At 48.5% G+C, this 15,740-nt stretch overlaps 1 long non-coding RNA gene across 1 annotated transcript; it reads right to left on the reverse strand.

Annotated features, from left to right (window-relative positions):
* Positions 1 to 3,270: 3,270 nt before the first annotated feature.
* On the reverse strand, positions 3,271 to 13,511 carry LOC114846019 (uncharacterized). Its single transcript, XR_003783964.3, has 4 exons — positions 13,371 to 13,511; positions 13,208 to 13,292; positions 4,771 to 4,898; positions 3,271 to 3,785 (listed from the first exon to the last, which is right to left on the reverse strand). It is a non-coding gene; the product is annotated as an uncharacterized LOC114846019 (long non-coding RNA).
* Between the last annotated feature and the right edge of the window lie 2,229 nt (positions 13,512 to 15,740).

Consider the following 15,740-nt stretch of genomic DNA (forward strand, 5'->3'; position numbering starts at 1 on the left):
AAACAGATTAAGATGCTTGAAAAGTGGAGAGAAAAGCAACATTTACATAAAACTGAGCTAAACAGCCGGGCGAGTTGTAAAGACGAAGCCTTCTCCAAAAGGTAGCCCTCCGTTTATTCTGCTAAACACACTTGCAGAAGAGGGGAGGGAGGAGCGGCTTAACTACCAAAAGAAAGCAGCTGCTTTTATTGAAACCTGTTATTGGCGTGCCAAGATTACACCGAACAACAACAATCCTCCTCCCTGGAAGCCAATAAACCCCCGACAACAAACGCTTGGCTCGGCTACAGCGCTGTTACAAGCCGCAGAGGTTGTCCTTAATGATACTTGGTAACTATTACACACTATCAAACTAAACGACCAAAGTAGGACGAGAGAGAGAGAGAGAGAGAGAGAGAGAGAGAGAGAGAGAAAGAGAGAGAGAGAGAGAGAGAGAGCAGTGATTGGTTCAGAAGTTGTTTCCAGACATAAATTAGGTGTTTGAATCATTGTTGGGCAGCGACAAAGCTGTGGAATTTGGTTTGAGTGAACTAGGGATAAAATACTCAAAATGCCCAGTATTACAGTTCATCTCTCAGCTACAGTACACACACGCACACGCATGTCCATGCCTGAACGGCTGAGATGGCGCAGGCGTTTCTGATTTTCCCCAAACGCCTCGTGTCAGTGTTCCCCAGATTTCGCCACACCTGAGTAACTCTGAGGCAGATGTGATCCAGACGACCTCTCTCGTGTCTAAAACGCCGCTAATCCCATTGTCTTTATGTATGTATGCAACTAAAAGCGCCGCCCGAGCTCCAGGAGGAGGAGGAGAGGCCCGCTGCAAACTCAGCAATAAATAAAAAGGTGACTCCTAAAAGCCTGAGTGAGAACACGATGCCAACGGTGCAACATGAAATGCTCACAGACTGACAGCTCCGCAGAGAGTCGGAGCCTGACTGGTGTTTTTATAAATTCCCCGGACGCTTACTTCCCAATCTGTTCTCTCCATCTCTGATCCTTAGCACACAGGCCAGAGAGGAGAAGCCCAGCGCTACCATCTAACGCCTGCGAACCCCTAGAAAGCTCTTGTCATCCTGCCTTTCAGCCCACACCTCCGAATTGCTTCATTTTCCGGGGCCCAATAAATCGGCTCTTATTGTCCCATAAATGACTCCTTTTGGGGTGGGATTTATAGCGAAGGGAGGTGTGTGTGCGTTAGCAGCCTTTTGATGTGTCCTCTGCTTAAGAAGCCTGCCCATATGCCCCGTAATGCCTTTGCCACACACCGCTAGCATGCCCCGCGCTCGCACACAGGCGCGTGAGGAGATATTAAACTGCGTTCCTGCTTTCATTCAGTCATGGGACGTAACAGCCGAGCACGGCGGCGCACGTTGAGCCTCGCCACTTCCTCAGCTTTAATTAAAGCCGGCCTTGTGGGGGGTTCCTTGTTCTGCTGCACCCCCGATCGTGACCTTTTAAAAGGCTTTCTCTTTGCAACACTTTGGAATAGGTTGCAATAATATAGGCTGAATTGCATTTATGGGTAAACTTTGGGTCAGAATGTTCCAAATACATTGGATTAGTAACTAAAACAGCAAGTTGTTATAATAATTAGTATAAGTATGAGTATAATTAAACTCACCACAAGTTGCCCAGATGTTGGTATGGCTTACAGTATGTGGACAAACAGCAAAGCTTGCAGAATGTGACTGGACTTTTCCAAAGACTGATGGTAAATCAAAGGTGATGGGGGTCACAGCAGTGCCACCTGGTGGGCAGGTGTGGAATCTCTTATAACAATAAGGTGCAGGACTGGAGCAGCTCTCCTCCCTCTTTCTTTTTTTCATACGTGTCAGCTCCCCTTCAGTCTCCTTTTCTGCCCGTGTTCATCTTCGATAGCCCACTTTTGTTTCTGCCCAAAGCAGATGAGCCAGGTGATAGTGATGCAGCCAGCTGTGTGCCAGTTACCGCGGCGATGACAGCTGCCAGCACAGGTGCACGGGCAGCTGGGAAGGCCAGGAATTCAAGTGTGTGAGAGGGGTCTGTGACAGTGGTATCTGTGTGTGTGTGTGTGTGTGTGTGTGTGTGTGTGTGTGTGTGTGTGTGTGTGTGTGTGTGTCAGAGATAGCAGCTAAAGGGACGTGGGGCCTGCTGAGCACAGGTGTGTTGGGGATGGAGGGAGCGTGGGAGCGGGCTGGGAAAGGGCAAAGCGAGGAGCAGCGGCTGGGGGGGAGGAGGGGTCTGACCTTTGACCCCCGATACCGTCTGGGGAGTTCCCAGGACACGTGTGCAGCCGGTCCGATTCTCTTCTCACCGTCTAGACGCTTGTCCGTCACCCAGGGCTCGTGAACACGCCTCAGCAGGTCCGATTGAGTCAAGACTCGGAATCATAGCAGGAAACACGCGGCGAGACTCGCCGGAGCTCACACGGCATCAGCTTGTTAAATTGGAGGCTGTTGTATAAAACGGGGCTATGAGATGAACTAGAAAGATAATGAGTGAAACCCACTTTTTTTTCCTCTGCTGTTCCATTGACGGTGGAGCCACTGCAGCGCAGCACATTCTTCCTCTCCGTGCACCTGTGTGACGAGCACATTCAAACAGCCCCCCCCCCCCCTTCGCTTCTCCTCCCGTTCGCACCCTCTGTCTCTTCTGGGAACATTCCAATCGACTCCTCTCCTGCTCCTCCTCCTCTTCATCTCCTCCCCCTCCCTCCTCCCCTGTGCTGAGAGCGGGAGGCCGCGGCGCCGTCACTCACCACTTGGTGATAACTGGCACAAAAGGGGCCTTGGTGGCGGCGGCCGCGGCCCGGTGGACGCGCGCCGCCGCTGGGGAGAGGACGGAGGAAAGTCCCCCGCCTCCTCCAGCTCCCTCCACGTCTCCATCATCCCCACCTCCTCGGACGATGAAAAGTCTGTCAGTGCGGATTAGGAAGGAGCAGTGTGCGTCGGCGCAGGGAATAACAGTGATAAAAGCCGTGCCGCTGCACCTCCGCAGGTCCGTGCTTCTTTCAACTTACTCACTCTTTGTCACTTTATACCAATTTTGGGATTCCTGGGGAGCGTTTCATGTTGTTGTCATGTTGCCAAAGTGTTGTTAAAGTTGATTTTTTTACGTGAAGATTTAATGGGCTCCCATTTAGCCTTGCTAGAACATTGTGATGATCAAAGGAGGGCTTATTGGTGTTCATCCAAAAGGGTCTTTTCTGAGTTTCTCACAAAGTACATTTAATTATCGCAGGTATTCCACTTACACGGTACAGCTGGTAGTAAAACAGCAGGCGTGGGGTGAAAATGAAACACCGCTTTACTGACTCACAGTGTGTGGTCTCCATTTGCATATTTAAAACATGCAATCATATTACAGGACGCACAAAATCAATATTTGGCCTGTGCGGCAAAAAACACGTGAAAGGTGGGTGGTTGGAAGGAAGAAAGCAGGACTGGGTGACGACAGCAGGCACAGCACTGAAGGATTCTGGGATCCGGACCGGGGCATGAGGTTGGGGTTGGTGGGGTTTCTTCTCAGGCTGGCACAGGAACGGTCTCGCTTCACGGTGGGAGAAAATGGGAGCCCGGAGAAGGGTAGTGGGAGGGTGCAGGCTCCGAAATTGATTTCATGCCGGAGTCAGACACAGCCCCGAGGAAGGAATAATATGTGCATGTGTGTCGGCCTTTGTGTCCGTAAGGAGCCGAGCACCCGAGGGACTGTGTGAATTTTGAGTGGCACACAATGGCGAAAGGAGAGAAGAAGAAGAAGACGTGGGAGAAGAGAGGGGCCGACCTGCATCAGAGACGCTGGATCTGCATGAGAAAAAAAAAGCACGTTGCCGATGTCAACAGCGAAAAGTGGGCGTTTGTTGCTTCCCGACTCTTTCAAACCCAAACATCCCGTACGTTTATCAGGCGCTATTATCATTCAGCGCATGCTGCATCCGGACTATCGTGGTCAAAAGTCACCCGGAACAAAGCAAAACTCAAATCAAATCTGTATTCTACAATAAAATAAAGTTAAATAATTCAATAATGTTCATTTAACCAAAATAAAGACACATGGTCAAATTTGAGAGAATCTATCACCAGTCAGGCCTCTGAGGCAACTTCTACTCCACTAGTCCCAAACTCTGCACCCTGTTATTTATTTGAAACACATGGAGAGGTCCAGCCGGGATCTCCACTGCTTCACAGACCTGCACCGATGCCGTTATTTACAGTATATTCATTACATCCTCCACTCTTCTCTCCCCTTTCCGAACAGTGTCTGTTACATGTTTTTACTTTCCTCTTCCTTCTAGGTTTTTAACCAGCCTTCGCCTTGATCTCTCCTCCTTTCCCTCAGCCTCTCTCCATTCTCTTCCTCTCCTCCATCCGTTCCCCCCTTTCTTGGCATCGGCGGCAGCATCTCTTTTAAGGCACATGTCAAGGGAACTGTCTGACGCTCTCAAAGGCCTTTGTGCCCAGCCTTTCTTCCCCTTAATTTGGTTTCCCCAAAACGCTTTCCCATAGCATGGCCGTCTCGCCCCCTTTCTCTAAGCTACCCCTTTTCTCTGATCTCTCCCTCCCTCACGCTCCTCCAACTGTCCTAAATACATTGTAGTGAAGATGATACATACAAATTCACTGTATCTGAGTGATTTAAAACCCTTTTAGGACCTGGAAGCCAGCACATGTAAAATTAATCAGGAAATAGTTATTATTAGATTATATTATTCAAAGGCAATTATAAACCTGAATTCAAGAAGATTTGTATGTTTAAAAAGATTTTATAAACAAGCAACTTTGATATTACCAGGCCCTCCAGGGTATCCTGGGCATCCAGTTTCCCCACTGCCCTCTTCCCATGACTTCCCTGTCAGCATTGGTTTCTTCAGGGAGCTTCTGGTCATGGCAACGTTTGGTATGGTGAGGGAGGATGACCTTGAAACAAAAGAGCATGTTTATTTATTGTTATTGAATCAGATCAACGTTGAATGTTTTCGCCAGCAACGTTGGCAGGAGAAATACGTTCTGGAAATTATAGCGCCTGGTGGGTGCCGGTGACGGCATCGGGTCCTCGCATGTCCTCGGCTCGGGCAGACACGTGGTTTTAATCCATCATGTAGACCGACTTCACTTCTTCACCTCCATCTCTCTCTCTCTCTGCCCAAAGCCTCTGTTGCATTGCATCTCCTCATCTATCCCATCATTCCAGGCTTTCTACTCATTTCTGCTTGTTTGACAGCAGTTTTTCCACATTGTAATCCCTTTACAGCATCTTGATGCTGCTCTTTCTCCCCCCCCCCAGTTAATTTCACCTGAACACATCACTTGTTTCAGAGCTTGTCATCCACTCCACTCTGAAAGCTTTGAAATGCGTTCCTGCAAGGGCATCTCCACTGTGTCGCTGCAGGATGTAGCACTTACCTCTTACATCCCCTCCGCTTTGAGGGAGTCATGCCAAAAACATCCCTCTTCTCCGGAGACGCGTGACTGTGAGTGTCTGAGTGCACGCGTGCATGTGAGCCGTTTCATCGAACCACAAGGAGTCAGAGAAACAAACGGGATGTTTTTAAAGCCGTCCAGGGACTCAAGTCTGGAGCAGATAATCTTTTCTTTGAGGTGTGTGTGTGTGTGTGTGTGTTATAAACATAATTGTGTCCAAGTGTGACAGAGACACAGCCGCTCGGTGTTGAGAGCTTTAGCGCGATAAAAGCCGCACAACTGAAAAGGAGACGGCTTTATTGACCCGTCCACCTCACGGAGGTATTCCATCCCCCCGAAGCCTTAAACTCCTGTTTACAGTAATGCTGGATGTTTCCACAACTGTGAAGCAAAACAAAGAAAAAACAGGGTTTGTTCGGTTTCGAAAGTGGTTTCAGTTTGGCAGCCAGTCGAGGGACCAACGAGGGACAGCTCGTAGGTATTTGGAAGCCGAGCTGGACATTCTCTGCACAGAGTCAATAAGGGGATTGCTTTACAGAGACTATGGTGAGTTAGTCAAAGCAATGAGGTGACGGCTGCTCTCTCGAGTTCAAGATCGATGATGGTTATTGGGAGTGATGCGAGCGGGATCACAACGAAACGCCGCAGAGGACGCGCTGCAGTGGAGCAGTCAGGATGAGGGACATTTGCTTCTAATTGACCTCCACCCGCTCAACTGAGCCCCTAGTCAGGCCTGGTCCAGCCCAGAGGAACCTCACGAAGCATCTCCACATCCCACAGTAGTAAATGGGAGAGAGCGAGTGAGAGACACACACACACACACACACACACACACACACACACACACACACACACACACACACACACACACACACACACACACACACACACACACTCACACACACACACACCTTTGGCCTAAGACGCAGGAGAGAGCTTGTTTTTGCTGTCTGAACTCAACCAACCATCAAACCACTCACAGCTGGGACCCAGAGTCATGACCTGGGACCAGAACGTAGCAGAGAGCTCCTCTGATTCGCTTCCTTCAGTGCGACGTCAACCTTCATTGGAGATTTACTGAAAGGCTTCCTTTTCTCCAAGTATTTCTGAAATACGTTCTGGGTGTGGTCTTAGTGTCAAAGACAATTGGAAAACCTGCGTGAAAGATGAGGAGAGGAACTTGATGTTATTGTGGAAGACTAAGAATTGTTGTAGTGACACAAGAGGTTCAAATTGTGGGCCTGTTTTCCACAATACGTTAATGTGATGTCAAACAACTCAGTGAAATTGGCCATTTACTAGGTTTCCAAATGAGACAGACCACCACTTCAAAGAGATTGATTGCTGCTGCCAAGCATGCATGAAATCACAAGACATATTTTCAATTGCACCTAAATTATTCCAAAACATTGTAGAGCGACACGCGCGTACGCACACACACACACACACACACACACACACACACACACACACACACACACACACACACAATGCGCAGCAGCGAACCTATTCGCACACATACCACAGCTCAGACAGCCAGACAGCCCGCTCCACCCTCCCCTGCTTATTCTGACTGTTTGTGTAAGCAAAGAGTGGAGGGTGTGTGTGTGCGTGTGTGTGCGCGTGTGTGTGTAGGCGAATGGAACAAAACGGAGCGAAGACGTTTGTGATCCAACTGCGTTTCGGTGGCCACAGGCTGGAAGCAATTTTCGGGGGAGATGAATTTAATTCCTCCCGGGGCAGTCATGTGTCCTGGTCGACCTGAGCTGCCCCGGGATCCCCCACGGCCCCTCCCCCTCCCCTCCCACACCCACACCTCCCAGCATGCGCAACTGTCACTCACGGCCGCCCGTCACATTCTCCTCACGCCCGACGTGTCCGTGTTTGTGTGCATAAGAAATGCGGTGTTTGAAGAGGGAGGTGCTCGGGGAGTCAATCATCCGGCGGCCGAGAGTGACGGTGGATGGCCCCGCTGGAGGAGTCTAGTTTCACAGTATCTGAAACTGTTTTGTCTCAGCAGACCTCAGCATGTAGGTCGAAGAATGTAATCCTGTCATGAGGCGCTGCGACTGATCCTGTGATATATTGACTTTAAACAGCCCGGTGGTATGGAAATGGTTTATGGGGTAAAAATAAGACATTGTCAAGCGCGGAGAGACGGCCCCACGATGTTCCAGCCTCTCTCCCATTAGCCCATCATTTGTTCCTCTTTTGATCAAATAGGTCATCTATACTTAGCAATTAGCGCTAAGAGCGGTCTGCTCTACCTCCACCATCCACCCGTCTTGTAAACAGATACCCTGCGCTTTTCTGCACCGTTGGCAAACATGATTGACCACAATTAGGCCAATTACAGCCAATTTTAATGACGGGGACAAATTGACGATGGGTTCTATGAGAGCAGCTGCACGGCGCTCACCGGGTCGGAGTCGTTGGGTCACGTCCAGCGCCGATGTGTAGCTACAACTGGGCCAGAGCCGCAGGTGTCCATGCGCCCTGTTGACTGTGAGCTGCCTCCTTTTTTTTTTTTTTTACTCCCCAAGAAAATGCTTTCAACCGGAGTTGGGTTACGGCAACACGGCACAGACATCTGAGAGACGCCAGGAATGTCCTTCCCCATCAAAGGGCACTTGGCCCCAGTTTGGCCATTTTTATATCTGCAATTAAAAGTGGAACAATGAGGATGGAAGGAAGGAAGGACAGCACCTGCTACAGCCATGTGTGTGAACAGAATATTGTAAATGGAGACATCTTACTGTCACTACACTATCTTTGTTTTGTCAGTAACAAAATGTTCAGAATCTACTTTTAACAGCTGACAGTGGTCAAATGGTGGAACTTAGTGGATCCTTTGAGATGGGTGTGACTGTGTTTGGCAGAGCCGGACCAGTCATTTAATGGAGCCCCCCCCCTCTTTTTTCTTCATGCTCCGCCTTACGTCCAAGCGCTTTGTGCGCTCCCTCTGTTGGCTTCCCCTCGCTCTCTGCGACTCGGGGAGCTCTCAGTCGGCACATTGCGTGCGACGGCGGTGCTGCAGGCCGTCGGGGTTCAGTCCAGGAGCAATAACTGGTGCAACGCAGCCCGCGGAGTGGGTTGCTGAGACAGTGGGTGCACCTGTAGCTCAGTGGAGTGGGTTCTGTGCGCCTGCATTGGTACTTTAAAGGCTTAACCATCTGGTGAGTGCTGCTATAGGTCCAGCAGCCTGCAGCTTTGCCTTTGACATGGACGCCAGCTCCAACAGCCAGCTGTGTTCTGGCGCCCCATAAACAAAATTCCTGCTTGATTTTACAGTTCTTTCCTTTTCCTCGCTTCCCCTTCTACAGAATGTGTATTAGTACTGTGGGGATCGAGCTGGAAAGCGTTCGAAAGGTGCCCGGTGACTTCACCGGGGCCATTTTGCAAATATATGTAACCTGTTCAATGCAGGTGTCAACCGAGCGACACAATCCAAACAGAAAGGAAATATTAGAAATGTTCCAGCTCCGGGGAAACTGCTCATAAAAAAAAATCAATATCGTGAGAGCAATGTAAAAATAAGAGTCTCTGCAGTATGACATGGTGTCATTTCAGCACACGAATGGATCCACGTGAACTGGAGGCCTCGTTAGGGAACGTGGGACGCTGATTGACTCACGTCCGGCTGTGATGCTATATAGGTGGATTTTTACGGGAGCTTTTCTTTTGGCGGGGTGGGCAGGAAGTCCTTTTGGACACTATAAAGCTTGCTCATATAAAGGGGTAATCCCCAGATAATTACAGGTGGGGGGCTCTATATACAAGGCAAACCCCTCCTCAGCCACACTCCCCTACGTCAAAGCATGGATGATAAAACACTAATAGGCTGTGGCTAACACACCACTACCAGCAGTCTATTTCCTCACCGCAGCGCTAGAAACAGAGCCACAACAGGTGGATACCCTGTGTTTTCTGCTGTTAACGGCGGATAACAGTAAAGCTTCAGCGCCCAAATGTTATTGGAATTAGCAAAACACATTTGATTTATTTTGCAGGATTTGGGGTTATGAAAAGGTTTCGTTGAACGGGACGCTGAGTTTATATATGTGGTTTGACCCAGATATATTTTCCACAGCCGGTGGTTTAACCTCTTCCACTAATGGCAGTGTTTCTCTTAGACTCCCTCATACCAGACGTGCTACACAGTCAGGGCTACAATTAGAAAGTATTCGGTTAAAAACAAAACATTTACGTCACATTTACTGCAGAAACACCTGATTCTGTTCTCTCGCCACAAATATACCTGCAAACCACAGGTCAGGACTGTTTATAGTCACACTCAGATTCACTTTTCCAGCGCGTGTAGAGTTTTCTGAACGTGTGTCAAACGCTGACAAAGTGATGGATGGAGCAAATGCTTTCTTTCTGTCTGTCCGAGCTGATTTACAGGCGACAGCGGTGCGGGTCTGCGAAAAAAACATCTGCCACCATTCCTCAGTGAAACCAACGGGCTCGATGGTATGAGCGCTACACGGAATGCGTGCAAACGGCACTTGGGCCTTTTTATCAAGACGTCTTTGGCAAGTTCTGATGACAACGAGCGTGATGAGGGAAAACGAGTGGAGCGAGTGTCAGCTGACAGCACAATAACCGCTGCAATGACCCCCTTCAGAAAGGCCAACAAATCCAATTACCCTTCTGTGTTTTGAAATAACAGTTTGCAATATCAGCGGAGGCACCATATTCAGAGAGCAGTTATGCAAAGTAACTGTGTGGAAGACGGGGCCGGTCGTGGGAGACTCGTATTCCCTAAAAACACTGAAATGAAACTGAGCCTAATTCCCTGGAATGTCGCTTCCATCTGGACCTGTTGGTAAAAATAAAGCTTATTGTGATAGTGTGGGTTCAGCCTCCAGGTAGAGTAATTAAAAGAAAACTGGCAGAGCTCCCAATGGGGAAGCTCAGCTTCCACCCTCCTGGCGATGGGCTACACATCCATACAGACGCATACCTCCAGGAGAGACGTGTGTTTGTATGAGGACAGGCTGCTCCCAATGTCAGGCTGTACACAAGCATGCATTTACCAGGAGCAGCTACAGAGGGAAAGTGAATGGGTTTGGAAGAGGTACTTAGGAGAGTGCAGGTGTGTGGTAGCGAAAGCAGGGAGCAGCTGGCGCGTTAAAGTTCTAGGGGCAAAATCAGGGATGAGGTCGAATACGCTGCGCCGAGGAATATTCCACACAAGCAGGAGGTGATAAGTTACTGTAGCTGTGAGGGTGCGGGTACCAGGCGGCGAAGGCAGCTGAGGCTTTACGAGCGTGCTCAGGTGTGCCACCTCTGAAGGATGCATTCACACACACACACACGCATACACACGCACGCACGCGCACACGCACACACACACACACACACATGCATACACACGCACGCACGCTCGCACGCACGCGCACACGCGCGCACACACACACACACACACACACACACACACACACACACACACACACACACACACCTACACGCACGCACGCAGCCACGCACACACACAAATGGAGCAAATTCATCAGCATAAAAGTATTAAAGGTGGTTTAAATCCCCCTAATAACAAGATGAGATTACAGAAGTTAGCAGTGTTGCCACTAAAAGCCCTTTTTATTGTACCTGGACCAGATCCATCCCTAAATGCTTTTAATTTAAGCAAGCGCTAAATGCTACAGTACAGCGGGTTTTGTTTGTAAAAATCGATCCAATGTGACGTTGCAGCTTAATTGAATGTACATCACAGGCTGAGTCAGAGCAGTATCTCCCAGAAACGCTCCCGGACATGCTTGTACTCTGACTCATAGTCACCATAGTTGCAAAGCAGTTTATGTTTCCAACACAGTATTTGTTAATGGGTTCTAGTCTGTTTGAGGGGCTTAGTTAGTGAGAGATACGGCACTGGGCTCAAATTACTGAAGGAAAATAATGGGTTTCTATAAGCAGCATGTAAATTTATTAACACATGCAGCATTTATTTAATACTGTAAGCTTTGGATCCCAAAATAAGTGGGATGATATAAAAGTATGCATTTCTAAAACCTGAAAAGCCAACGATCTCTTTATTAGCAGCTCTGGTTTGATCATGAGAAAAGAGCTGGGATGATGTCATCGCGCTTTCTCGCTGAGCTGACGTAATATGACTTTGCTGTAACACATCGTTAGCTGTGTTACGACCAGAAAACGTATGGGCAAGTGTGCTTGTGGTCACATGTGACACACATGTTGCAGCAGGTTGTAAACAAAAGTATTTGTGTTTAATTTGCTGTGGAACTACTAGTTCCCCCCTCCGTGACATGAACCTTTAGGATTTTGCATAAGGGGTCGGTTTATTTATTGGCGATGCCACTTTCCCATGCGCCCTCTTCATATTCAGCCTCATGTATTATGCTAACATGGCCACGATATTGTAATAATAACTCAGCAGCCAGTGGCTGATATTGAGCAGACAAGCAGACACAGGGTCAGCAGGAATGTGGGCTTTCTGCATGTTTGTACTACTGCAGCTGGGCTTGGCCACAGGTATGCAGGAGGCTGCGAGGTGGAATACTCAGAATGGGTGGAGGTCCGTGCCATCTGCAGCCCAACTCCAGCGCGGCAGCTAGCACCGCGGTGGAAGAGCTCAAACAAACAGGCCCGAAAGGCGAAAATGGGAGCGAGGCTGAAGGAGTGGACGTGAGGAGCAGCTGGGAACGTACGACTGTACAACAACAAGCCCCGCGCTTAGCGTAGCATTCTGCAGCCTTCATCAGCCGCTAGCGTACGCCTCTCAGGTACAATGGGTCGGTACACATGTGCAGCTAGGCCTGTTGGAGGTGGGGGTGGGGGGGGGGTTGGACCTGTATGAGGTGCGGGGATCCAGGTGGCCCCTCAATTAAAACCAGATGGCGGCAGTTAAAAAAGGAGTGAGGCAAATGAAAGGACCCGCGTATCACGCTGGGAAATGCAGCGTAAAGTTAGCGACCTGGACGACGGCATGTGAATATGCAAGTATTCATGGAGTCATTTCATAATGACTCCTTATATAATTCATAATTTCTTTATCTTTCAATGACACGTCACACAACCGCTTTAAATGTTCTACCACTGTTTGCTAGATCGGCTTTGTGTATTGTAGATTACATATACTAATGGCTACAAATTAGCTTGGAGCTCTGTCCAAAGGTCAAGAGGTCAAGCTCACTGTTGTTACAGTACAGGTGTAGCTGCAGCCCAACAATCTGATGTCGGTGTTCACACCACAAACCAACAGGCCTTCAGGGACTTTTTAAAAACGCAAATATTGTCTTTAACCATCGGACTGATCAAAACAAATGCTTGTTTTATGATGACTTTGAATTCTTCCTCACTTACAATCTGACTTTTTAGTCCTTTTCATAATTGGACCTTGAGGAGCCTGTTACACGGGAAGCTCTCTCACCTGGTTGTTATTATGCTGTTTGTGTGGCACAGCCTCCTCACTCCCTCTTCCCCCCAATAACCCTCTCACCTCAGCCTTAAACAACATAACTTCATTGAATAACGTCATAGAACGCTGGCGTACATAACCCCCCGCCAACAGGCTCGGGACCCCGGAGATAATGGTCATTTATAGCCTTTTTGCACTTCAGTACCGAGGATAAAGTTGGATTCGGCAGTTAAGTGCTTCTTTGTGATGCTACAATCAGGACTGTTGTGTTTTTGATTAAGCACAAAGCTGCTTCATCTCGCTGCGAAATGCTCTGCTTGTGTGAGTGGGCTATGTAAACACCTGAGCCTTCATATGTCAGTGTTGACTTTTCAAAGCGTAGGCATGAGAACAAATTATATAGAACCTGCTGGTCACGTGAGAGCTTGGAGAAGCCAAGGGGTCACTGGCAGCTGCAGGAAGCGGTGGAACCAGACCCAGGAGCTCAGCGTCTGTTTGAAAATCCAAAACAAAACCAATAGCAATCAATTGGAAAAACATGGCTTCTGCACATTGAAAAAACTACTTACTGGAGCTCACGGCTTCGTGTTCAGGGCTCGAGCAAAGAACAGTCAGTCTCCCACACACAGGAGTCCTGGCATGAAAACACCAAAATGAAGCGATACTTGAACCCACTCGCTAGAAAACAGCAGCTTAGCAGCAAAGGTGAGGCTGATTAGTCACCAGCCAAGGAACAGGAAGACAGCCTTTCAAAACAAAAGATGCCAACAGGAAGTGAAGTTGCCGACAGTTACAGCTTGTTCAGGACTTGGCCTATGGCGCTGGTGCGGATTGTTTTTCCAGGCACTTGACTTTGCACCAATTTACCAACTTGCCACACACTCCAGAGCCCATTAACATTTTGCCAGGTATAACCGTTTTAATATGGCTGTCAGGAGTGAAGGAAGCGCGGGCCGGCCAGCACGTTATTGCCTGCTCCTGGATTCCTGGTAGGCTCGTCATGTGCAGCCCTCGCGAGGCCAGGGCGCCAAAGTAAATCTGACGGCTTTTTATTTCTTGGCAGGGTTCTGATACTTGTTGTGTTGCCCCTGGACATAACTTGGCTTCAGCCATTGCTGAAGGAGAAGCAGGAGAAGCGGACAGGAAGTGTGGTTTCCTCTGGTTTTACAGCCCCATGTCAGGATTCTGGGTTCGTCCAGCCACCGAACACACACGCAAACAAAAGTGCTTTTATTAAAAATAAATATCTGGAGTCTCAGCCACTGACGTGTTTTAACGTCCTCTTTACCATTTTCTGTCCAGAACACTTCATAGAAGTATTATTTTGGCAGCCGTCCCTCCTTCGACCAGATTCTAACCTCAGGCTATAATCTACTACCGATGCCGCGATCACCGCCAGCGAGGTGTTTTATTGGCCCGTGGGTGTGGTGCCGAGTGGCATCTGTCATCAGAGCGTGACCTCGTGCTGAGCCAAGGTGAGTTTATTTGGTTTGATACGTGGTGCGCTGCCCGTATTTTCACAGGTGCCTGTGTTGTTGAACCAAGAGCCTGATTCCTGCTTTCCCTGACAAACACAAGGCCCCGGTTGTCCAGACCTTCCCCTGGTGGACACGGGGGAGGACAGGAGCCATTTTAGTCCCTTAGGAGGAACTCTCCCCCTAACTGTTCCCTGTTAAACTTCACCGGTCTGTGTGCTTTAATAATGTATTCACATTTCCATTCATGCATCGGTAAATGAGCGTGGTTTGTGTTAATGAGAATCAGCCTTTGCTGGGGTGCCCCAGAGCCACAACGCCTTCATTTAGTCAGACGCAGCCGCACAGTTTGACATCGGTTTTAATGGGTTCCAACTCGGTAAATGACGAGGTTTTACTGGAAGAGTGAGTGATGGATTGTCAGGACTGTCACCGAGCGATGCAGGAAGCACGCACCCGTGACCGGGCAAGAAGAAGAGCAACATAAAAAGCGTCATTACCTGGGGTTTCTGGCAGAACCGTGTCCTGGGGAGCAGCCGGTGTACGTCACATACTGTACATGCTTGTTCTAGTCGGAATAGGAGTAAATGGAGTAATTGGCAGTTCTCACATTGTACAGTTACATCAATGATGACTGATGGGAGCCAGAGTTAATGACCTATTAAGATGCCCCAAACAATTCTGACCAGTATCCAAAAGCCTTCATCTTGACTTCTTTCTTCCTGTTTGGTGTCTGTCTTCACAGATAAGTAGGCATCCCTCACCTTTCACTAAGCATCACATGGTAGCAATCAGAGTGGGCTTTGGAAGACAAATTAGAGCAGTTAATGTGGACCGGACATCGGCGCTGAGGTGGGGAAGCTGGTGCTAAATGCCAACAGATGGAGGCTGGACTGGATCGAGCCTTGCTAGTCCGATACGGTACAGTCGGTGGGGAAACTGAGCCCAGAGGAACACTGTCACAAAATGGATTTTCTTTCTCTATTCACTGCTGCGTTTGGACAGAATAAACTATTAAACATCTGACGGGAATGAAAAAAAAGGCTTCTTTTGGAGAAGACATATTGTCAGCACCGTTCTCCGACTCGGCCACAAAGCATGTTTCTCTCTGGCCATTTATAAAGGATCTGTGTATACGTTATCCAAAAAATGAGTCAGATTTATTTTAAACACTGCTTGCCCCTCAGTTCACCACTGAATTATGTATATTTCATCAAATGTTTGGCTGAGGCGGCCCGTGCAGCTAAAGCCAATTCAGCATGGATACTCCTCAAATGGCACATTTTCGCTAATCTGTCTGTCAACACTTGTGAAAACAGAATGGAGTTCTGCAAATGTATTAATTTTGAATCAGTTCCTGATTTTAAGCGCAGAACATATCATACGCTGCTCTGTAGGCATTGTGTCGCGCGTTGCTTTTAATTGAACCTGATTTGACGCAGTGCATTTTCTGTAAACGTGATT

Source organism: Betta splendens, chromosome 19 (assembly GCF_900634795.4).
Source record: "Betta splendens chromosome 19, fBetSpl5.4, whole genome shotgun sequence".
Taxonomy (NCBI): Eukaryota; Metazoa; Chordata; class Actinopteri; order Anabantiformes; family Osphronemidae; genus Betta; species Betta splendens.